Below are 24,352 nucleotides of genomic sequence, written 5' to 3'. Positions count from 1 at the left end.
AGTTTTTTTCAGGGCTTTTGATATTGTCTTATTCGTCGTTTTGACCTGTCCATCGAACTGAAGGTGGGTAATTGATGTAAATCTTAGATCGATGTGAAGGTTTGAACACAATTCCTTAAACTTCAAGTTTTTGAATTGTTTGCCATTATTCATTATTATGGACAAAGGTAAGTCAAATCTACAAACTATATTTTTTTATACAAATTTTGAGACTTAGACCTTTATCATAGTGGCCAAGGCTTCAGTTTCAAGATATTTAATGAAGTAGTCTATTGCTACTACGATAATTTTTTTTGACTCATGGCTGGGGTAAAGGTCTAAAGACATCCATTTTCCATTATATGAAAGGCTACAGGCTGATGATAAGAGTGAGTTTGATCATGAAAAGATGTTGTACGTGAGCTCAATCATGGAAAGATGTTGTATGTGAGTAAACCTCTTACATTTATCTCATTTCTTGACCAGTTCAATTACATCATTTCTGATGGTAGGCAATAATAACCCTACCTAAGTACTTTGTAAGCTAATAATTGAAGTCCGAGATGATTTTAACATATTCCTTTATGGATGTCTTACACGACATAATATCTTTTTCCCTATCAATACATCTTAGATAAAATAGACTAAAAGATCTTTTGTATAATTTTTCTTTGCTCATTATGCACCAAAGATTCTTCTTCATCAATATTTTAGGTCGGATCTTATCTTTAGGTAGCGTTCCCATAGTCAAATATGTTTTGATTAGAGTCATCCAAGTTTTTTTTTTGTGATTTACCCTAAGAATTCTTCTTCTATGCTTTTGTATGCTAGTTCTTTTACCAGAGCTTAATCTAAGCTTTCTATCATCATTCCTGAAGCCAACTTAAATAAAAAATCTGTCAGTGGATTTTTTTAGACCTCGATATCTTTTTTATCTCGACTCTGTAAAATTACCACCAGGGCCAATACTTTATCTAGATATTTTTAAATTTTTTTTTTAAGCTCTGAATTCTCTATTTATTTAACCAACCACTAATTGACAGTCATTATACACAGTTATATATTAAATATTCAACTCGATTGCCAATCTTAAACCAACTATTAATGCCTCATATTTCACCTCATTATTAGATGTCTTGAACTTAAATTTCAAGGTGTGTGGATATGGCAATCCTTTCGGATTGATTAGAATGAGGTCGGCTCTTTCATTATGATTCGTGGTCGATCTATCAATAAAAAACTTTCAACTTATATATGGTTCGCTTCTTTTCTTTAGGTTATCTTTTAAGGTGAATTGAGGTGAGCTATAACAAAATTCGCTAGCACATGAGATTTTAAGACCTACCTAGGTAATATGTGCAGGTTAAGCTTTCTAAGCTCTACTACCTACTGGATTAACCTCATTGACATTTCTAGCTTCTCTAAAACTTGTCTCAGTGGTTTATCAATCAATACGTGGATCACATGAGCTTGAAAATATGGCTTGAATTTTTTAGCCTAAGTGACAACCTTGTAAACTAATTTTTCTATATTGCTATAGTTAATTTCTAGTCATGTCAATACTTTACTCATAAAATAAATCGATCTTTACTTTCTCTTTTTTTTTCAGACCAAGATTGAGCTGATGACCTGATCGATGATGGTCATGTATAAGTATAAGATTTTGTTAGGTCATGGTTTAGACATGATAAGTGAAGAGGATAAGAACTCTTTGAGTTTTTAAAAAACGTTTTGGCAATAAGAGGTCTACTTGAAGTAAAAAATATTTTTGAAAATTTTAAAAAATGATAGATATTGTTCTATCGACCTAGACATAAATCAGATTAGGGCAGTTATTCTTTCAGTTAGCCTCTGTATTTTTTTTTATCGAGGTTAGTGCTTTTATGTTTAAGATTACCTGAACTTTTTTTAAGTTTACCTCTATATTTCTCTTATTAATAATGTAATCGAGAAACTTACCCAACGTGACTCTAAAAGCACATTTGCTCAGGTTAAGTCTCATATTATACTTTCTCATGGTGTTAAAGCTCTTTTTAAGGTTTTTCAAGTACTCGATCAAGCTTTTACTTTTGACTATCATGTTATTCACATATATTTTCATACTATGATCAATCTAGTTTTTAAACATCTTATGACCAGCATTTGATAGGTTATCCCTAAGTTTTTCAATCTGAAGGGCATTATCTTGTAATAGTAAAAGTCTTTCTTGGTAATAAAAGTCTTTTTTTTCTCATTGTCTTTTAGCATTTTGATTTGATTGTAACAAAAATAAGCATTCATAAAGCTAAGAAGGTTATGTTGGGCACTATCATCCATTAATCTATCTGTGTTAGAGAGGAAAAAGCTATCTTTTAGGCATGTTTTATTCAAATCGATAAAGTTAACATAAATTATTTATTTTTCACTATGCTCTTTTACCACGACTACATTGGCTATTCATTTCAGGTAATAGAACTCCCTCATAAAGCCTGCTTGTAATAATCTATCGATATCTTCCTCAATAGCCCTTTGTCTTTCTAAGGCAAAGGTTTTTTTCTTTTATTGAACTAATTTTACCTTGGGATTAGTATGTAGCTTATGAACCATCACCTTGGTATCAATTTCAATCATATTAGATGGCGTCTAGATGAATAGGTCGACATTATTTCTCAGAAGTTAAATTAACTAATCCTTGTGCTAAAATTTATTTTTGATTTGCATGTGTTTTTTAGGGATGCTATCCCAAAATGGTAGAGCTACAAGATCTTCAGCCGACTTAAATCAATTTTCATTCGAGTCTTATCTTTGGTCAATTATCTCTTTTTGTTCGATTAGGTCAAGATCATTTTTTACGAAGATAAATCCCAACTTTATGATTAGTATGTTATTGGTGACTTGTTAAAATGCATGGTTGAATATGTATGTATTTTTCATTTTAAGCTATATTTTGATTGATGTTTTAGCTCGGTCCAAATGACATGTATTTGTCTACGCCGACTTAAAAACTCGATCATCTTTAAAGTTACTTTAAAAATTCAAGAATAAAATAAAAGATATTTTTTGTTAGAGCTTAAGAGTGTGCTTCTGTCAGGTTAGTCTTACGTTGTATGTTTTGCTTATGGTTTTTTGCTATTTCTCTGTTTTCATTGTTTGCTCTTCCTTAATGCTCTCAATTTTGATTAAACTACTAGTTTGCTTCTTAGTCTTTTATTTTATTATTATGATATAATACTGTTGTGCCATGAATTGGTCTCCCCTAACCTCTTTGACCTTGTTGGGTATTGAAAATTTTACTTTTAGATGAAAAGTTGAGCCTATAAGCTGCATAATAGATTGACTAAGTCGACTTAATATCATATTATAGGTAAATAAGACGTGCACAATCATAAATTCTATGATCGAGGTGACAATCTTCGATTCTATCCCTAAAAAGATTAGTAGCTTAATTGTTCTTTTCATTGGTACTTATTCATTCTCAAATCTTACTAGTGTTGTAATGATCAGTTGTAGCTGGTTTTCACTGATTCTCATTTTTTTCATGGTGCCATAGTACATAATGTCAATCAAGCTCATGTTATCTAACAAGATTTTTTTAACTACATAGTTATATACTATAGCTATGATTACTATGACATCATCATATGAATGCTAGATTCTTTTTAAGTCTTTCAAGCTAAACGAGATCAGTTTATCTTTTCAATTTTTTTTGTTGAGGTACCTATAGTCATGATCATGTTTAGATTGAACTTTCTTTTAACCGAGGTTAAGCTACTTCCTATAATGACATTGATCACTCTAACAATTGGCTTGTTGTTATTAGTTTAGCCTTCTTCTTATCTTGGTTCATTTTTTCAAATTTTTTTTCTTTTATTTTTTACCCTTCTTTTCTCATCCTGGGTAAGCTCTTTTCAGTCTAGTTTATAAATCGTTATGGGTTGACCTCATCTTTATTACTTTATAAACTTCATCAGTTGACTTTTCCTAATTAGAGCTTCGATCTCATTTTTTTTGTTGACACAGTCTTTAGTATTATGGCTTGTGTCCCTATGAAAAGCACACTTTTCTTCAGATCACTTCTTGTGTTCTGTTTTAGAGGTTTTGATCATCTGAGGTTAGGATTTCTTTCAATTTATATCAAAATCTTATCTCGAGAGGTATTTAGTGTAGTGTAGTTCTTTTTTCCATTAGGACTTTCAGCTTTATGGAGTCTCCCTCTTAGGGGAGGATCGTAAAAATTCTTGCTTTTCTTAAAATCAATGAAGAGATATGAGCCTATCTCACCTTGGTTTTTTCTTATTATAACTTTAGCATTTATATATTTTTCAACTATTAGTAAGATATTAGCCAGAGTTTTAGGTGGTTCTAGTGACAATGTTAACTTCAGGTGGTACTCTCTGTCATTGAGTTTACTTGATAGGGTAACTACAATGGCTGTTTGTTCTAGATTTTTTACTTGTAGAGCTTTCACGTTAAAACACGTAACATAGCTTTTCAAAAATTCATTGTGACCTTGGTGGATCGATATCAAACTCAAAATTATCTTTTCCATTCTTTAGCTACTTACAAATTGAGATAAAAAAGAAAGGCTAAGTTCTTTGAACATTGTAACTGACCTCAGTTCTATGTTGTTGTACCAAAACTAAGCTGTGCCTTTTAGAGTATTAGTAAGGCCCTTTCATATCAAGTTTCATCTGTATCCTGCATCATCATATTAGTCCTATAAAATTTTAAATGATCAAAATGGTTAGAAGTACTATTATAGGTTTCAAAGGTTAATATTTTAAACCCTTTGGGAGGCATGACTTTATTGATCATTTTAGTAAAAGATAAAGTCTTAAGAAATTTAACCTTATCCTCGAATGCCATTGCCTTTGTTTTCAGTTCTTTCTCAATGGTCTGCATTCGAGCTTTCAGGTTCTTATTTGGTTGGGGTTTGAAGTTTGTTTGTTTAGATTTTAGGTTGTAGCATGTGTTGAATTGTGACTAGGGTAGTGCTAGACTAGGGTATTGTGCTCCTCTTTTTTAGAGGCCGAAGAGGTTTTCACCTTTTCATAACTTGGCTATTTTACTACGACTCCTCGGCTATGGGTGATTAGGTCAAGTACTTTCGAAACTTCTGGTAGGGTTATGGTTTGCAGCATCTGTTTGAGGGCTTGTATTTGCTTGATCAAAACCTGAAATTGTTTCATGGTTGGGCTAATTTATGGTAGGGCAAATTGGTTTGAGTGTTGGCTATTGTGCTTTTCTGTCCCAATCAAGATGGTGGTCTCTCTTTTCTTTAAAGTTCTTTCCTAACTCGCATTATTTTATGCTTAGCTAATGAGTGAAAAAGGCCCTTACCTAGCGCGTCAAATATTTGTATCGAGCTCCAATCTCAAGGTATTCTTGTAAAGATAAAAGAAAATAACGATTAGAGACAAAGGTAAAAAGTGTTCTCTGTGTTTGCACTCCAACATGCAAGTCAAAATGAGTAAGATCAGAATGTGAGTAATAAAAGAAATTAAGAGTAGATTAAACTTACTTTAATGATGCCTAGACATTCGTACTTATAAGTGAGAGATAAAAAATCATTAGAGAATAATAAAAACATGATCGAATTGATGTAACATTGAATATATTTAGTTCAGATCAACATAAATATTAAAATTACTCCTAATACTAAAAGCTTTTAATAATAATAAAAAAAAATCATTATATCTTTTTAATTATCAAATCTCTCCAATATAATGAAATCCTTCTTCTTAGTATTTATAGAAAAAAAAAATCAGAAACTGAGTTCTAGTACGTGAATCTTAAACGTTGATAGTGGATTTTTTTTTTTTTTCATGGAAATCATATAATGAAAAGACAAAAGCCATATGAAGTAGTTGACTTCTGGTTTTATGCTTATGCGCCTAACAAAAAGTTATCGGTTTACTTGTGTGGTTAAAAAAGAAGCAAGAAAATTGGAGCAATACATCACATTTCCACAGGGGCCAATCACTTTAAAATCAGAACAAAAAAGATTGCAAAAGGCTAATCAACCATCAACACATACCAAATGTACTACTAGTTATTGCTCCAGAACTGACAAGCTACATCAAATGTACTACTACATTATTTCTGCAGAACTGACAAGCTGACACGGCCTTACAATCGCAGGACTGTTCCATTATTACTGATTCTTCCATATTTCTGCTACCTTGGCCAGTGATTTTGTGGATGAGCCATCTGGGCTCAGAACCCTTTTGGCTGCATCCTTTAGTTGTCTCGTCTTGATTCTGAGCGCTTTCCCTTCTTCCCCCTCAATCAGTCCTTTCACAAAATTTGCAATGTCTTCTCGCCCAACCACCCTATTTTCATTCTCTTTTACCCTCCAAGCAACCTTCAAATCATCTGCTAAAAGCACTGCATTCATCTTTTGTTCTGCATAGAGTGGCCATGCAATTAATGGCACGCCGTTCGAAATGGCCTCCAGGGTTGAATTCCACCCACAATGGGTTAAGAACCCTCCGGTTGAGCCATGTCTCAAGACCTCAATCTGAGGAGCCCAAGACGGCACCAGCAGGCCAACCCCTTTGGTCCTTTCCAAGAAACCATCCGGCAAAAACTCGAGAGGGTCTTCGACACTTTCTACACCAAAGTAAGTGGCGTTTCTTGCCTTTTCAGCCGGACTCTTGACAACCCACAGAAATCTTTGTCCACTCATTTCCAGCCCAAGTGCCAATTCATTTAGCTGCTCAAGAGAGAAAGTCCCACCACTTCCAAAACAGACATAAATCACTGATCCATTAGGCTGCTCATCTAACCACCTTAAACAATTAGACCCATCAACTCCATTATTTGAACTAATTGAACTTGTTTGTATTAGTGGTCCAACCGGGTAAACCGCTGGTAGACCAAGTTCGCCCTCCATCAAAGCCTTAAAGGCTTCCTCTTCCAAGTCCATAAAGCTATTAACCATAATCCCAGCTGCCAGTGGGTAAAGTCTGCATAGCTGAATCATCCCTTGGTAGGCCACGTTGTTCTTGTCTTGAACAGGGTCTGCTATATCTCTCCCGTGAAGCGGCACGCACCCTGGTAACTTGATCGGCTCAGGCAAATCTCTGTACTCACAAGAAAACATGTGATCAAACTTGGGCAAATGAAATGCCAATTGTAACATCATAGCAGTTGTCGGAAAGAAAATGTAGGGCTTATGGCCAAATTCTTTAAACACATCAATTGCGTCTATGCCAAACAGGTCAACAACCAAGGCCACAAGTCGAGTTGACTCAACTAAGACTTTGAGCGAGGTTTTTAGAGCAGGAAGTGACCGAACCAAGCTGAGTGCGATCCTGGTCTCGATCTTGACATCCTCAGGCAAATCGTCAAAACTCACAGGAGGGAGCGAAATGGATGAAATTGATTTGGGTAAAGCTTGAAGGAGTTGTCTTTGGTGTTTCATAGGTGAGCCATCGTTGGGGACAATGAAGGTTACTTCAAAGTTTGGGTACTGGTGAACCAGTACCTTGGCGAATTCAACGAGTGGGATTAGATGACCCATGCCAGGGGTGGGCACGATGGCTACATGTAGTGATGTTTCCTCTGTGTTTTCCATCGTGGCTAACTGGCTTTAATTTGTTTGTGATGTGGGATATCAAGGGAATGCCGAAAGGGATTTAATTTATAGGAAGAGAGATAAAGGAGTGTTGGTTGTTTGATTACAAATGCAGACGAATGAGTTTCGTATGATTCATGATGTCAGTCCTGCTTTTGTATGATCAAACAGCACAAGAAGTCAGGAATGGTTTACTTTGCAGGACTTGTCTTAAAAATTGACTTGATCATTGAACTTTTCTTACATGATGCCATGTAAATGCAAGAGAAATTTCACAATATATAATCAAGTTCGAGCCTTGCTCATCAATCACCATTATCTTATATCTTACCAATTTATAATTTATATAAGAAGAAACAATTTTGACAACAATCGATTTCTTCTGTTGATGAATTGAATTTCATTTAAAAAGGTCATTACCAATAATAAGAATGCAAATTCTATCTACATTATTAGATTTTCTTACTGAAGATAAATTTCTAGGATCATATAGGATACAATAATATGCCTAAAGGTTTTAATGGTGTCGGTTTAATTTGAAGGTAAAAGAAGGTCAATTTAAAGTTTATCTCGTCAGGCCGAGACAAATGCAACAGGAAAAACGCAAAGACAACAACCCTCGTGCATCACGTTGAGGTTGTACGAATCAAAGAAGACAAGGCAAAGCCTAATGTTGATACGACAAAAAAAAAAATGAACAATCAAAACAGAGAGAAATAGAAAGACAGGGAACATATGGCAAGTAGCAGTCAAGCAAACTAGTAGTTGGAATTGGAGGAAATTATTTTAAATAAGGTAAATTGCGAAAAACTTCATCAAAAGGGAAAATGAAATAGAGGTACAATCATTTTTAAGGGGACGTTACCATATTATCATGGTATGAAAACAGATCAGACCACAATAACAAAATGCGGAGTGACAAAATTTAGTATGGTTCAAATACTATATCTCAAAACATTCGTTAATATCTTGGATGACGATTTTGAATAGGCTTTCAATAAAAGATAGATTGTAATCTTATGAAATAAAAATTAATATTAGATGTAACTTATGTCATAATGAAGATGAAACAAGAAATCATATTTACTTTGAGTATGTCTATACAAAAAAAAAGTTTGGCTAAAGATTCTTCAACTATGCAAGATTGATAGAAAAGTAGGAAGTTGATACGCAAAACTGAGCTAAATAGAAAACAAATTAAAAGAAAAAGCCTTGATCTAAATTTTATTGAAAATTGCTTGGAATGTATGTATATATTTCATATGGGAGAAAAGGAATCACAAGATATTCAAGCAAGGAAAGATGACAACAACACAAATGGTGGACAAAGTCAAGGAAATTGTAAGATATAGGCTTTATGGATTGAAACAAATTGTAAGAGATATGATAAATAAAAAACTTAGTGAAGATTGAAATTTAAATGTAGATTTTTTAGAATAAATTAGTTATGAACTGTCTTCTTTTGTTTGTTAAATTATAAAAAAATTGTATTATAACAGATTTTTGCTGTCTTTGGATAAATAAAAATTCAACTTATCTAAAAAAAGAAATAAAAAGACAGAAACCAAACAAGACAATAGCAGGAAGACAACGACGACGACGTACTTTTTTCTTTTTTTTTGACGTTAATTCGGGCACAAGACCCCTTGTGGAGGCTGGGTTAAAACTCAAGCCCTTCTAATACTCTTGAGACAGAGACTGATCCATACCTACTGAAGCCCATGGTTACTGATGGGAGCCCAACCCAGTAATGTGATTGAATTGTACTGGACCCGTGAACCTCAGTGGAAAGTCCAAAAACTAAAAACTACGAACATGACATGACAGAGACTCAAACCTGAGCCTTACAAACAAATAAATAAATAAAACCAATTAACAACAGTGTATTGTTGCGATCGTACAGACATGACAGAGACTCGAACCTGAGCCTTACAAATAAATAAATAAATAAAACCAAACAATTAACAACATTCTATTATTGACTTAAACCTGAGCCTTACAAACAAATAGATAAATAAATAAATAAAACCAAACAAAAGCCTTCTTAATCTTTCGTGATGACCAGCGTTGGTTTGTAGTATTTAGGAACTACCAATTGTTGAGCATAAAAATTAACAACATTGTATTGTTGTGATCGTACATGACATGACAGAGATTCAAACCTGAGCCTTACAAACAAACAAATAAATAAATAAAACCAAGCAAAAGCTTTCTTAATCTTTCGTGATGACCAGCATTGGTTTGTACTATTTAGGAACTACCAATATTTTACCAAAAGATTGAAATTTGCCAGCAAATATAACCAGAAGAAAGTGAAGAAGGCAAATTATATCACTTATAGTTCTTAACTAAAAACAAAGATGTTTCCTATGTTCTTGCATTTGAGAAAAAATATCCAGTTTTTAGGATGTTTGAATAAAGTCTAGGTTTAAATCATGACAAAGAATATGAATGTTTTTAGGATGTTTTCTTTGTGCCATTATAAAATGTACGTGAAAAACAAAGACAAACATCTTGGTTCATTAATCACAGAAGAATTTCTTTACAAAGAATCACATCATATATTCATATTAAAATAGCTAGTTTATTGAAACATCCTCGTATAAGCATTAACTATTAATTTGTTATTTTTCTATGTTGCTCTAGCATCCTTTGCTTTTTCAACCTATTTTATATGAAGGATAGGTAAACTTTCTTTGTACATTAACTTAATCCATACTTTATTTTATTTTTTTAATTAATAAATAGGTAGTAATAATCACCTCCTTTTTTTTTTTTTTTTGATATTTGAGATTGAATCATAATTACAGTAATAATTGATATTAATAATCAATTTTTTTTAATATTCAAGATTATCAAATTAAATCATGATATGAAATTAAAAATATAATATTTTGTCAACCAATCATGTTCTTATTTCATCAGGTTAGTTTTATGTTGTATGCTTTGCTCATGGTTTCTTGTTTTTTCTCTGTTTTCGTTGTTTGCCCATCTTCAGTGTTCTCAGTTTCGATCGAAGTACTAGTTTGCTTCCCAGTCTTTTCTTTTATTATTGTGACATAACATTGTTATACCGTAGACTGGTCTCTCTTAATCTCTCCAACCCTGTTGGGTATTGGAAATTTTACTTTCAAATGGGGAGTTAAACCTGTAAGTCGTATAACAGATTGATTAGGTCGACTTAATATCATGTTGTAGGTAGATGAGACATACGCAACCATAAATTCTAGGACCGAGGTGATAGTCCTTGATTTTGTCCTATAAAAGATTGGTAGCTTAATTGTTTCTTTCACTAGTACTTGTTCATTCTCAAATCTCACTAGTGTTGTAGTGATCGATTGTAATTGATTTTCACTAATTCTTATTTTTTTCATGGTACCATAGTACATGACGTCGATCAAACTTTCGTTATCTAATAGGATTTTCTTAACTACATAGTTATATACTATAGTTGTGATTACTATAGCATCATCATATGGATGCTGGATTCATTCCAAGTCTTTCAAGCTAAACGAGATCGGTTCATCTTTTCAATCTTTTTTTTCTTTATCGAGGTGCCCATGGTTATGATCATGCCCGGATTAAACTTTCTTTTAGCTAAGGTTAAGTTGCCTTTTATAATGACATTTATCACTCAAACATTTGGCTTGTTGTTATCAGTTCAACCTTCTTCTCATCTCGACTCATCTTCTCGAACTTCTCTTCTTTTATTTTTTGGCCTTTTTTCTCGTCCTAGGTAGGCTCTTTTTGGTCTAGTCTGTAAATCGTTCTGGGTTGACCTTGTTTTCGTTGCTTTACAAACCAGTTCAATTGGCCTCTTCTAATTAGAGTTTTAATCTCATTTTTTATGTTAACACAATCTTTAGAATTATAGCCTGTGTCCTTATTATCATAACACATAAATCTGTAAACATATAGCTAGACTTAACAAAATGAGTCACCACCAATCTTTTTTATCTAGGTGTGTTTAGCCACTTAAGAAATCTATCATTTTAAGGAACTCCTAAACTTGATTAAAGGTTTTTTAAAAAATAAGTTCGGATTTACTAATCAAAACGAGGTTCTAGAGTTCAATTATATGTAGGGAAGGTTATAGCACTCCCACATGCCCATTAGAAGAATGATACCATTTTATTTCAAATTTATCATAAGGTCTTGATTCTAATTTTTTTTAAATTTTATGTTCAAATATTGGAAATAATTCTTAAGATTTCTCCATCAATCTGGTATAATTTTTAAAAATATTTTTTCACCTTAAAAGTATTCAAGAATCTCATTTGTTTTCTTGAAGAGGCTCTGTCGCAGAAGGTTTAATTATTTTTTTATTTTTATTTTTTTATTGAAAATATATTTAATATTCCTCCATTTGGGTCAAATTAGAAGTATTTTTTCTTTTAAATTTTTAAATTCGTCACCGTTTCGACCTATTTAGAAATTTTTTTTTAAGAAAATAGTGTGACAATTATTTTTCTTGAAATTTCATTTAAATTCTTCCATCATTTAGAATAAATTTAAAAAAATTTCTCATCTTGAGATTTCTTAGGAATTTACCATTTAAAATTTTTAAAAATTTCATCATTGAGTAATTATTAAATATTTTTAACCAAATTTTTTTATTGAAAATAAATATTAATTATTGTTATTGAAATTTTATATAAATTATTCCACAATTTGGGATAAATTTAGAGAAAATTTATCTCATAGGAATTTTATAAAAATTTATCATTTGAAATTTTTAAAAATTTCATCATTGGATAATTAGTATTTATTCTCACAATTTTTATTTTATTAAGTTTTACATTTTTTATTTTTCCTAAATTTAATAATGCAAAAATACTATGAAAATAAATAAAATAAATTAATAAAAATAATAAAAAAAGCCAAACAGGAAAATAGCTTAGCTTAGCAGCTAGAAGGCTCGGCTCGGCTCGACTATAGGAAGAAAAGCTGAAACAGCTCAAAAAGTGGCTTGACTTGGCTCAGCTTGAGACAAAGACTGGTAAAAGTCATCGAAATTTGAAAAAATTTTAGAATTTTTTCAAAAAAAATCTTTTTTTAAAAAATCCCAAAAAATCTTTTAAAAAATTTTTTGACTGTTTTTTTTTCTAATTTTTACCTCTCTCCCTGATTTTTTTTGTATGTTTTTGTATGATCTGTATGGGTATGTATTATAGGGTTCTGAATCTGAGAACTCCAATCCAGAAAAAAATCCCAATTCCTTTGAATTTCAACCTTAAACCTAACTTTAACTTTACAAATCAATTCCAACAATTTCACACAAACTCAACTTTTTATTTTTATATATTTTTTTATTTTTTATTAACAAAAATCAAAAGTAGACCCTGGACAAATTGGAGTGTCTACAGCTACCCCTCTTTGCACATTTTTTGTAAAATAAGAGTTGTGCAAAGATGTAGACAACCCTATTAAAATTAATTCGATGCCCCCTTTTTTTTTAAACATACTCACACTTCCTAAAAATTCCTCTAAACAAAGGCTCCATAACTTTCAAAAAATAAATACTTTTCTAAACAGAGGCTTAACAACTTTGAAAAATAAAAGCTCATTTAAGCATAGGCTCAACAACTTTGAAAAATAAAATAAAGCTCATCTAAACAAAGGCTCAACGACTTTGAAAAATAAAGGCTCCTTTAAACAAAGGCTCAACAATTTTAAAAAATAAAAGGCTCCTCTAAATAGAGGCTCAATGACTTTTGAAAAATAAAAAGCTCATCTAAACAGAGGCTCAATGACTTTTGAAAAATAAAAGACTTTTTTAAATAGAGGTTCAACGACTTTGAAAAATAAAAAGCTTCTCTAAATAGAGGCACAACGACTTTGAAAAATAAAAAGCTCATTTAAGTAGAGGCACAACAACTTTAAAAAATAAAAAGCTCTGTTAAATAGAGGCATAACAACTTTGAAAAATAAAAACTATTTTAAATAGAGGCACAATAATTTTGAAAAATAAAATGCTCCTCTAAATAGAGGCACAATAATTTTGAAAAATAAAAGGCCCTTCTAAGCAGAGGTACAATAACTTTGAAAAATAAATGGCTCATCTAAACAAAGACATAACAACTTTAAAAAATAAAAGCTTTTTGACAACCAAGTCTAGAAGAGTCATAGATCATGTCTGATGGAAACTCAAAGTTTCACAATTTGAGTTCAAAATTCAAAAGTTTAGATTCGCAAGAACTTTTCAACTTTGCAAGAATTAACTAAAATTTGATTCTCAAAATTTCAGTTTCATAACAATTTGATTCATAAAATTTTAGATATGTAAGAATTTAGATTTGCAAGATTTTAAGATCCACATTTGTGAGATCCTTATCTAAAGTTTTAATTCAAGGATTCACACGCAAATTACAAGGCTCACACAAACATTTAAAGATTCTCATTTGAATTTTGAAGATTCACATCCAAAAATTTAAAGCTTTTCATTCGAGTTTAAAGGTTCACATTCAATAAATCTTAGAGTTTCACATCTAACATCTCAAAAGTTCTCATTTGAGTTCTTCTTAAAGATTTTCATTTGAATTTGAAGATTCATATCCGAAAAATTTCAAGATTTCACATCTCAAAGATTCTCATTTAAAACTTAAAGATTTTCATTTGAAAACTTAATATTCTCCTTTGAAATTCAAAAATTTTCATTTGAAATTCAAATATTTTCATCAAACGATTCATAATTTCTTTTTTTGATGACTCAAAATTTTGTATATAATGAATGTCATGATCAATGATGTAAATGCAACAATCTAGATTCTCACAATATCATATTCTCAACCATGATTCAAATGTTTATTGCATAATGCAAGTGCATGGCCAAACCAAAGTTTCAAATATTCTCCAAACAACAATGCAAATGTAATGCATGTAATGTGGATGTCCATGTCATTAAATTCTAATTAATTATGGTAATATAGTTCTCAAGACTCCCACCATCTCACATTTTCGCCTCTTTAGCTTCTTAACACTAGCCATCTCATCAACTGATCCACATTATTTTCATCATTTGATCACCATTCATAAGCTTCTCAACACTAATAATTCCAAAATAAGTTTCATCCATTGTCTCATATCATTTAATCACAACTCATAAGCTTCTCAGCACTAACCATTTCAGAATGAATTTCATCCACTGATCCTTATCATTTAATCACATCTCACAAATTATGTCAACCAATCCATCACCACATTCATTACTTTGTCACACTATGTGTCCTTTCAAATCATTTTTTCAAGTTTTTACTTTTTTTACCGTCTATCCTTCTGAATTTCTTTCTAAAAGAATGTAAGAATCTTTGAAGCATATATTCATTCATTCATTATCATTTTAAATCATAAATACAATGCAATCATACATTTCTTCAATTTATTTTGGGAATGCAATAATAAGGGAGCACAAGGTGAATTGAAAGAAAGGTAATAAATAAGGAATAAGTTTGGTATAAAAACAAATGAAAAAAAATACAAGTTGGATGCATGTCATTGGGATGAATGGTATATCCAAACAATAAATATACAGATAATTTTGAACATTATTCTAGGATTTTTTTTCAAAAACTCATTTCATTGATTGACGAAATCATTTTGAGCTCATTGAACTTTACCCCAGCTTTGAGAGATCTTCAGATGCTTTGGCCTTCTATCTATGTGAACTATTTATCCAACTTTTAACTTAGAGATTTTTTCACCCAAATCTCTCTTTCGGGTTTTCAATTTGAGTCTTTCTTTTCTCTTACAGTACATTTTTTTATTTTTCCTTTTTTTTTCTTTTTTTTATATTTTTTACCCATTATTGATCAATCTATAAAATAACATAGCATGATTTCATCACAAGCATGCCTTGGCCTAACATATGATCATTCAATTTAAGCATTCACATTTGATTCAAATAAACTTTTAAAATGTTGTAATAGGCTCAAAATATGTGTTTAAAGGGTTCAAAACTTAATGATCATTTGATGTAATTTGGCATTTACCCTATTTCACATTATTTTACTATTTTTTTTCCTTTTCATGACTCTTATTACTTCACCCTAATTCATTTGTGGCATTCTTTTCTCTTTTCTCTCTTTTCTTCATTTTTTTTTCTTTTTTGCTTTCTATCTTTGAGATTTTTATGATCTTTTACCTTTTTTTTTTCAAAAATTATCTCCTAATGTAGAAGGTGATCCTTGGTCAACGTTCTTTAAAAAAAAATCATAATAAGCTCAAAGGGGTAGTAATGAATAATTTTTAAAATAGTAAAAGAAAGATGATCATTTTTCATTTCAAATATGAATGCTTTCTTTAAAGATCATCTATTGAACAAAAATAGGCTCATAGATCTTTATAAAAGATTACATATCTTCAAGACATGTCTATTCTACATTGTCAGCAGCTAGTTTCTTTTGCTCAAATGGTCTCCATAGATCAATGCGAATAAGTTTTCAAAATTAAATCCTAGAATTATTGTTATCATTGTTTAAATATTCATCATCTAAAATTTAAGAATGGAACGAAAAGTTATGAAAGGTAACAAAGCATGAAACAATGGTTGAATGAAAAAGAAAATATAATAAAATACGTTATCCTTGTCTTTTATTAAAATAATAATAAATAAAATTCTATCACATAAAAGAAATTCTAACATTACTCTAAAAGAAATCCTAAAATAATAAACAACTTCCAATCAGCTTTAACATCTTTCTTAAAAATTATGCCCTTGTGCAATTAGGTGAAGGATATTTGTTGACATCTTACCATCTTGATTCATCAAAGCTGATCAAGCCTTTTCAAATCACACTCGTTCTTGATCTTCACTTGAAACATTGACATTGTGATTGGGTAATAGATTGCCACTAATATTAGGTGTTGTTGCCCCTCATTGATCAAAGTTTATCATTCCATCCTTGATCAATCATTGCATCTTATGCTTTAGGATAATGCAATTCTCTGTGAAATGATCGATAATTTCATAATGTTAGTCACAGTAGGCTGTAAGATCATACCACTTAAGATAGAGTAACTTGAATGGCTTCAAACGACTAGAGATAATCAAGTGGTTGTTATAGAGCCTTCGATATAATTCTGTATAAGTCATGAGAATTAAATTAAATACAAATTTTTCTCTAGTAGTTTGTAACTCTTGTGAACCACTTATTTGGTTAGTAAGACGAATCTGAGGTTTTGTGGGCGGTTGAATGTTAAGGCTATATATAAGAGTTTGAAGGCTAAAAATAGGCTGATATGTTGATGGATAAGATGGCAATGGAGTTGGTTGATATGGGTAGGATAATGTATTATTCACAGCAGGACTGTATAAGAAATAATCCTGCGGTGGATAAGATTGATAACCTTTAAACTATTTGTCAAAACTTATGGCTTAAACTTTGATATCTTTTTTCTCTGATGCCTTCTTGATTTTTTCTCCTTTCAACTTACCATTTTTAATGATATTTTCAATGATTTTGCCTAAGATCACCATTTCGATAAAATTTTTTGTGGCATTCTCTATCATTTTTTCATAATAGAGAGATTTTAAAGTGTTGACAAATAATACCATAATTTTTTTTCAATTAAAAAATACTGTACCTAAGTAACCATGTCCTTTCATTTATAGACATACTCTTTAAATAATTTAGTCACCTTCTTTTTCATATTCTATAAAGATAGGTGATCAATAATTAAGTTTATAATATACCGATACTGACTAATGAAATCATAGGTCATATCACTCTAAGAATAATATGAGTCTTGTCCAACTGGACGTATCATCTAATAGCAGAGCCAGTAAGGTTATCTTGAAATATATGCATTAATAGTTTTTCATTATTAGCATGCGCAGTCATTTTTAAATAGTACATGGTAATGTGAGTATTTGGACACTTTGTACCATCATACTTCTTTAACTCTGGTACCTTAAACTTCGAAGGATTAACCACATCTAAGATTAAATAAAGCCCAGCAGCATCCACTGAGCCATAAAAACCAGTTTTTTCCATAGCTTGTAACCTCTCTTCCAATATACTAATCTTTGAGTCTTCTAAAGATTCAACCACTTTTGCTTTCTCTTTTTTTTTTTCATTTTAGTCATCCAAATCAAGAACTAGGATCTTTTTTTCATTAAAAACAGGATTCACATAGCTATGATAATGTCCTAGGTTTGAAGCTAATGGTATTTCAGAATTTGTTAGGTATGTGAATTATTGTGATGGTACTTATTGTGTAGACTAAGCTTGAGGTGGACTAAAACTAGGAGAATATAGAGGGTCAGCCACCTTTTGTGATGGATGATCCTATTGGCTAGTATTTTTTTTTTTACATTTTTCCCTTTGTTTAACTTATTCAAAACTTCTAGAATCTTGTTCAATTCCCCTTCAAGCTTTTTTTGGGCTTTCTCTATCCTCTCGAGATAGTTAAAATTTTCTTGTTCCATCTATCTAGCTCGAGCCCTTGTATTATATTGGTGAGTGAAGTTTTTATTTGATAGAGCTATCCTTAAACTTTGAGCACTACAATTATGTTATTAGAAATGCTATGCTTTATGCATGATATGTTTATACATAAATGGAATGTGTATTTTCATAAATGAAATATAATATGAAAATGATGCAGATGCACAATGTTATATATGACAATGAAAATGATGCATGACATGATAATGCAAATACACAAAGTCAAACAGAATGGTTAGATAAGCAATATATCACAGAAATTATTTTTTCTTGTGTCTTAACTTTGGGTTACATCTATCAACGGGTACAATGGGCTCTATCCTAAGGCTAGTCCTCTTAAGGGTTGATTATATACAGGGTTTGGTGACTTTGATCACTAAAAGTTCTTAAATTATTCCTTACATCATAGTCCATTGCAGACTAGTAAAGCATTTCAATCCTGATTAATTACAAGTTACCAACGAAAAAATTCAATTTGAGTGAGAATATTTCATTAGTCATTGCGAATATTATCATCTCACGAGAGTGTAGGTATTTTACTCTCTCTTAAAAGAGACAAAGCCTGAGTATAGAGCTCATGTAATACAATTGCATGTGATAGTGTGTGTGTGTGTGTGTGAAGGAACATATAGATTTTATGCCTCAAAAAATAAAAGACAAGAAAAAGACAAAAATGTTAGTGAACAAGTAACACAAATCATTACACTTTAAAATCATTAGACAAAGAATATGATAAATTTAAAAGTTTATGGCTTGACTCTCTATAACATTTCCAGTGAAGTCGTCAAACTATCATAACATATAGATCTGTAAACTTATAGCTAGACTTAGCAAAAGGAGTCACCACTAATTTTTTTTATCTAAGTATGATATGTCACCTAAGGAATCTATATTTTTAAAAAGCTTTTAAGTTTGACTAAAGGTCTTTAAAAAAATAAGTTCGAGTCTACTAACCAGAACGGAGTTCGAAAGTTTGGTTACATGTGAGAAAGGTTATAGCACCCCCCACATGCCTATCAAATGAATGGTATTATTTTATTTCAAATTTATCTTAAGGTCTTGATTCTAATGGTTTTAAATTTTATGTTCAAATATTGGAAATAATTTTTAATATTTCTCCATCAATCTGGTAGAATTCTTAAAAATGTTTTATCACCTTAAGAGTATTCAAGAATTTCATTTGTTTTCTTGAAAAGGCTCTGTCGTCGAAAAAAAGATTTAATTATTTTTTTATTTTTATTTTTTTTATTAAAAATATATCTAATTATTCCTCCATTTGAGTCAAATTAGACATTTTTTCTTTTGAATTTCTAAATTCTTTACAATTTAGGCCTATTTAGAAATTTTTTTATTTCATTTTTCTAAAGAAAATAGTGTGATAATTATTTTTCTTGAAATTTCATTTAAATTTTTTCACAATTTATGATGAATTTAAAGAAAATTTTCACCTAAAGATTTCTTAAAAATTTATCATTTAAAATTTTTAAAAATCTCATCATAAGGTAATAATCAAATATTTTTAACCAATTTTTTTTCTTTTTTATTTTTTACTGAAAATAAATACTAATTATTGTTATTGAAATTTTATCTAAATTATTCCACCATTTGGGACAAATTTAGAGAAAAATTTTCACTTAAAAATTTTATAAAAATTTACCATTTGAAATTTTTAAAATTTTCATAATTTGATAATTGGTATTTATTTTCACAATTTTATTTTATTAAGTTTTACATTTTTTATTTTTATAAATTTAATAATGCAAAAATACTATGAAAATAAATAAAATAAATTAATAAAAAAAAACTACACAATTGTAGGAAGGCTCGACTCAGTTGTGGAAGAAAAGCTGAAACGGTTTAAAAAATGACTTGGCTTGGCTCGACTTGAGACAAAGACTGGTAAAAGTCATTTGAATCTACAAAATTTTTAGATTTTTTTCAAATTTTTTTTTTAAAACCCTAAAAAATCTTTAAAAATTTTTCTTCACTGCTCTCCTTGATTTTTTTTATGTGTGTATGTGTGATCTGTATAGGCATGTATTTATAGGATTTTGAATATAAGAACTCAAATCCATACAGAAATCCCAATTTCCTTTAAATTCCAACCTTAAACCTAACTCTAACTTTACAAACCAATTCCAATAATTTCACACAAACTCAACTACCTATTGTTTTTCATTTTTTTATTAGCAAAAATCAAAAGTAGACCCCTGGATAGATTGGGGCGTCTACACTTATGAAAACCATATTTTTTTGTCAGATTCTTTCTTGGGATCTGTTTTAGTGGTTTCAACCATCTGAGGTTGAGATTTCTTTCAATTTATATCAGAATCCTATCTCGAGAGGTATTTAGCGTAATGTAATTTTTTTCTCCACTAGGGCTTCTAACCCTATGTAGTCTCCCTCTTGGGAAAAGATCGTCAAAATTCTTACATTTTTTAAGACCAAGAAGGAGAGAAAAACCTCTCTTTCCTTGGTTGTTTCTTATTGTAGCTTCAGCATTTATATATTTTTCAACTATTAGTTGGACATTAGCTAGAGTTTTATATGGTTTTAGTGACAAGGTTAACTTTAGATGATACTTTCTGTCATTGAATTCACTTGTTAAGGCGGCTACAATGGCCATTTGATCTAGATCTTTTACCTGCGAGCTTTCGTGTTAAAACGCGTGACCCAGCTTTTCAAAAATTCATTGTGACCTTGGTGGATCGACATCAAACTCAAAATTGTCTTCTTTGTTCTTAGGCTACTTACAAATCGAAACAGAATAGAGTGGTTGAGTTTTTTTAACGTTGTAATTAATCATGATTTTAGGCTTCTGTACCAATAGCAAGCTATGTCCTTTAGAATGATAGCAAAATCTTTTCACATCAGAGCTTTATTTGCACCCTGCATCATCATGTTAGTCCTATAAAGTTTCAAATGATCGAAATGGTCAGAAATATTGTTATAGGTTTCTAAAGTCAACATTTTGAATTTTTTGGGAGGCATGACTCTATCGATCTCTTCAGTAAAATGCAAAGTCTCAAGAAATTTAAGTTTATCCTTGAACGTCATGCCTTTGTTTTTAGCTCTTTCTCTATGGCCTGTATTCGAACTTTCTAGTCCTTATTTGGTTGGGATTTGAAGTTTATCTATTTGGATTTTGGTTCATAACATGTGTCAAATTATGACTAAGGTAGTGCCAAACTGAGGTATTGTGCTCCTCTTCTTAGAGGCTGAAGATATTTCCATCTCTTCATAACTTGTCAAAGTAGAAAGTGTTCCCTGTATTTATACTTCAACGCGCAAATTAAAATAAGTGAGATTAGAAAGAAAGTAATAAAAGGAATTATGAGTAGATTGAATTTATCTTAATGATGCTTAGACATTAATATTTATAGGTGAAAGATAAAAGACTATTAAAGAATAATAAAAATATGATTGAGTTGATGTGACATTGAATATATCTAGTTCAAGTCGATATAAATTTTAAAATTATCTAAAAAATTTTAATAAAAAAAAACTATTATATTTTTTTGTCGATCAAATACTCTAAACATAATGAAATCCTTTTTCTTAGTATTTAGTTAAAAAAAAAAATAGAATCTGAGTTCTAGTATGTGAATCTTAAACGTTGGTAATGGATTTTTTTTTAATTTTTATCACGGAAATTATATAATGAAAAGACAAAAGCTACATGAAGTAGTTGATTTCTCGTTATATGCTTACGGGCCTAACAAAAAACTTATCGGTTTACTTGTGTGGTTAAAAAAGAAGCAAGAAAAATGGGCCAGTACATCACATTTCCACGGAGGGACCAATCAGTTTAATGAAAAGACAAAAGCTATATGAAGTAGTTGATTTCTCGTTATATGCTTATGGGCTTAAAAAAAACTTATCGGTTTACTTGTGTGGTTAAAAAAGAAGCAAGAAAAATGGGGCAATACATCACATTTCCACGGAGGGACCAATCAGTTTAATGAAAAGACAAAAGCTATATGAAGTCGTTGATTTCTCGTTATATGCTTATGGGCCTAACAAAAAACTTATCGGTTTACTTGTGTGGTTAAAAAAGAAGCAAGAAAAATGGGGCAATACATCACATTTCCACGGAGGGACCAATCAATTTAATATTAATACAAAAAAGGTTGCAAAAGGCTAATCAGCCATCACCACATATCAAATGTACTACTAATTTTTGCTGCAGAACTGACAAGCCACGTCAAATGTACTACAAATCATTTCTCCAGAACTGACAAGCTGACACCGCCCTACAATCGTAGGGCTGTTCTATTATGCCTGATTCTTCCATATTTCTGCTACCTTGGCCAGTGATTTTGTGGATGAGCCATCTGGGCTCAGAACCCTTTCGGCGGCATCCTTTAGTTGTCTCATCTTGTTTCTGAGCACTTTCCCTTCTTCCCCCTCAATCAGTCCTTTAACAAAATTTGCAATGTCTTCTCGCCCAACCACCCTATTTTCATTCTCTTTTACCCTCCATGCAACCTTCAAATCATCTGCTAAAAGCACTGCATTCATCTTTTGTTCTGCATAGAGCGGCCATGCAATTAATGGCACGCCGTGCGCAATGGCCTCCAAGGTTGAATTCCACCCACAATGGGTTAAGAACCCTCCGGTTGAGCCATGTCTCAAGACCTCAATCTGAGGAGCCCAAGACGGCACCAGCAGGCCAACCCCTTTGGTCCTTTCCAAGAACCCATCCGGCAAAAAATCGAGGGGGTCTTCGACACTTTCTACACCAAAGTAAGTGGCGTTTCTTGCCTTTTCAGCCGGACTCTTGACAACCCACAGAAATCTTTGTCCACTCATTTCCAGCCCAAGTGCCAATTCATTTAGCTGCTCAAGAGAGAAAGTCCCACCGCTTCCAAAACAGACATAAATCACTGATCCATTAGGCTGCTCATCTAACCACCTTAAACAATTAGACCCATCAACTCCATTGTTTGAACTAATTGAACTTGCTTGTATTAGTGGTCCAACCGGGTAAACCGCTGGTAGACCAAGTTCGCCCTCCATCAAAGCCTTAAAGGCTTCCTCTTCCAAGTCCATAAAGCTATTAACCATAATCCCAGCTGCCAATGGGTAAAGTCTGCATAGCTGAATCATCACTTGGTAGGCCACGTTGTTCTTGTCTTGAACAGCGTCTACCATATCTCTCCCGTGAAACGGCACGCACCCTGGTAACTTGATCGGTTCAGGCAAATCTCTGTACTCACAAGAAAACATGTGATCAAACTTGGGTAAATTAAACGCCATTTGTAAATTCATAGCAGTTGTAGGAAAGAAAATGTAGGGCTTAAGGTCAAATTCTTTAAACACATCAATTGCGTCGATGCCAAACAGGTCAACAACCAAGGCCACAAGTCGAGTTGACTCAACTAAGACTTTGAGCGAGGTTTTTAGAGCAGGAAGTGACCGAACCAAGCAGAGTGCGATCCTGGTCTCCATCTTGACATCCTCAGGCAAATCTTCAAAACTCACAGGAGGGAGCGAAATGGATGAAATTGATTTGGGTAAAGCTTGAAGGAGTTGTCTTTGGTGTTTCATAGGTGAGCCAACGTTGGGGACAATGAAGGTTACTTCAAAGTTTGGGTACCGGTGAACCAGTACCTTGGCGAATTCAAGGAGTGGGATTAGATGACCCACGCCAGGGGTGGGCACTATGGCTACATGTAGTGATGTTTCCTCTGTGTTTTCCATTGTGGCTAACTGGCTTTAATTTGTTTGTGATGTGGGATATCAAGGGAATGCCGAAGGTGATATAATTTATAGGAAGAGAGATGAAGGACTCTTGGTGGTTTGATTACGAATGCTGACTAATGAGTTTCGTATGATTATGATGTCAGTCTTGCTTTTGCATGATCAAACAGCACAAGAAGTCAGGAATGGTTTACTTTGCAGGACTCGACTTAAAAATTGACTTGATCATTGAACTTTTCTTACATAATGCCATGTAAATGCAAGAGAAATTTCACAATATATAATCAAGTTCGAGCCTTTTTCATCAATCACCATTATCTTTATCTCTTACCAATTTATAATTTATGTAAGAAGAAACAATTTTGACAACAATCAATTTCTTCTGTTGATGAATTGAATTTCATTTAAAAAGTTCATTACCAATAATAAGAATGCAAATTGTATCTACGTTGTTAGATTTTCTTAATGAAGATGAATTTCTAGGATCATATAGGATACAATAGTATGTCTAAAGGTTTAAATGGAGTTAGCATAATTTGAAGGTAAAAGAAAGGTCAATTTAAAGTTCGAACCCAGCCTTCCCCCTCGCTTTTTATGTAGGGCTCAGCCCCCTTGAATGACCAAAAAAAAAAAAATTTTAAGTTTATTTTGTCAGGCCGAGAGAAAT

At 31.8% G+C, this 24,352-nt stretch overlaps 2 pseudogenes across 2 annotated transcripts; both read right to left on the bottom strand.

The window, feature by feature from the left end:
• Positions 1-5,883: 5,883 nt before the first annotated feature.
• On the bottom strand, positions 5,884-7,839 carry LOC111315734 (hydroquinone glucosyltransferase pseudogene; annotated as a pseudogene). Its single transcript, XR_016345375.1, has one exon. The product of XR_016345375.1 is annotated as a hydroquinone glucosyltransferase pseudogene (transcript).
• Positions 7,840-22,038: 14,199 nt separating this feature from the next.
• Positions 22,039-24,003, bottom strand: LOC111315726 (hydroquinone glucosyltransferase pseudogene; annotated as a pseudogene). The gene has a single exon (XR_016345043.1). The product of XR_016345043.1 is annotated as a hydroquinone glucosyltransferase pseudogene (transcript).
• Between the last annotated feature and the right edge of the window lie 349 nt (positions 24,004-24,352).

This window comes from Durio zibethinus, chromosome 9 (genome assembly GCF_047325235.1).
Source record: "Durio zibethinus cultivar Kanyao isolate XHJ-2024 chromosome 9, ASM4732523v1, whole genome shotgun sequence".
Lineage (NCBI taxonomy): Eukaryota > Viridiplantae > Streptophyta > Magnoliopsida > Malvales > Malvaceae > Durio > Durio zibethinus.
The sequence above is the reverse complement of the archived record's forward strand: the minus strand, read 5'-3'. Positions and strand labels throughout refer to the sequence as shown.